General features: G+C 24.7%; 1 non-coding gene across 1 annotated transcript; it reads left to right on the top strand.

Annotated features, from left to right (window-relative positions):
• Positions 1-462: 462 nt before the first annotated feature.
• Positions 463-534, top strand: TRNAQ-UUG. The gene has a single exon. It is a non-coding gene; the product is annotated as a tRNA-Gln (tRNA).
• Positions 535-734: the final 200 nt, after the last annotated feature.

Consider the following 734-nt stretch of genomic DNA (forward strand, 5'->3'; position numbering starts at 1 on the left):
CACTAAGTAACTGTTTGGATCTAAATAGTCATTGATATATTAATAAGTAGCACATGGATTTCATTATTGTCTTCTTTTTATAAAAATAGGGTAAACACAAATAATTTGATTTTTTTACTTCCATAATGTCACCTAGAATATTCAAATAAACTGTTAAAAAATATGGATGGGGAAAAACTTATTAAATAAGTATCTTTTTGTAAAGTTAAATTTATTTCAAAATAACGTTTTTGTGAACTTTATTAAAGTGGATGAAAATGAGTGAAGAAGAATGGTTGAATAATTGTACAAATGTTTTAATAAATTAATTGATTTTATTGGGCTGAAACCCTATCAAATACAAAACTAAAAACAAAGACACAAATCATTTTCAAAATTTAGAGATCTATAAGAAACAAATAAGATACTATTATTCTTTTTAAACTTCATAGATTTATGACGAACAAATCTTGAAAAATTTGTGGTCCCATGGTCTAGTGGTTAGGACATTGGACTTTGAATCCAGTAACCCGAGTTCAAATCTCGGTGGGACCTTTGCTATATTGCTCTACTCAAAAGTAAAAGTCACATGCATAATAGATATAAAATTAAAACTTTATGATACTAGATATAAAACTCAACTTTACATTTATTAAAGAAATTGATTTTAATGTGTTAGAAACTCTATTAGATATATATAAAGTATTTATGTAATATAAAACTCAACTTTACCTTTATTAAAGTAATTGATTTTA

Source organism: Cucurbita maxima, unplaced genomic scaffold (genome assembly GCF_002738345.1).
Source record: "Cucurbita maxima cultivar Rimu unplaced genomic scaffold, Cmax_1.0 Cma_Scf00264, whole genome shotgun sequence".
NCBI lineage: Eukaryota > Viridiplantae > Streptophyta > Magnoliopsida > Cucurbitales > Cucurbitaceae > Cucurbita > Cucurbita maxima.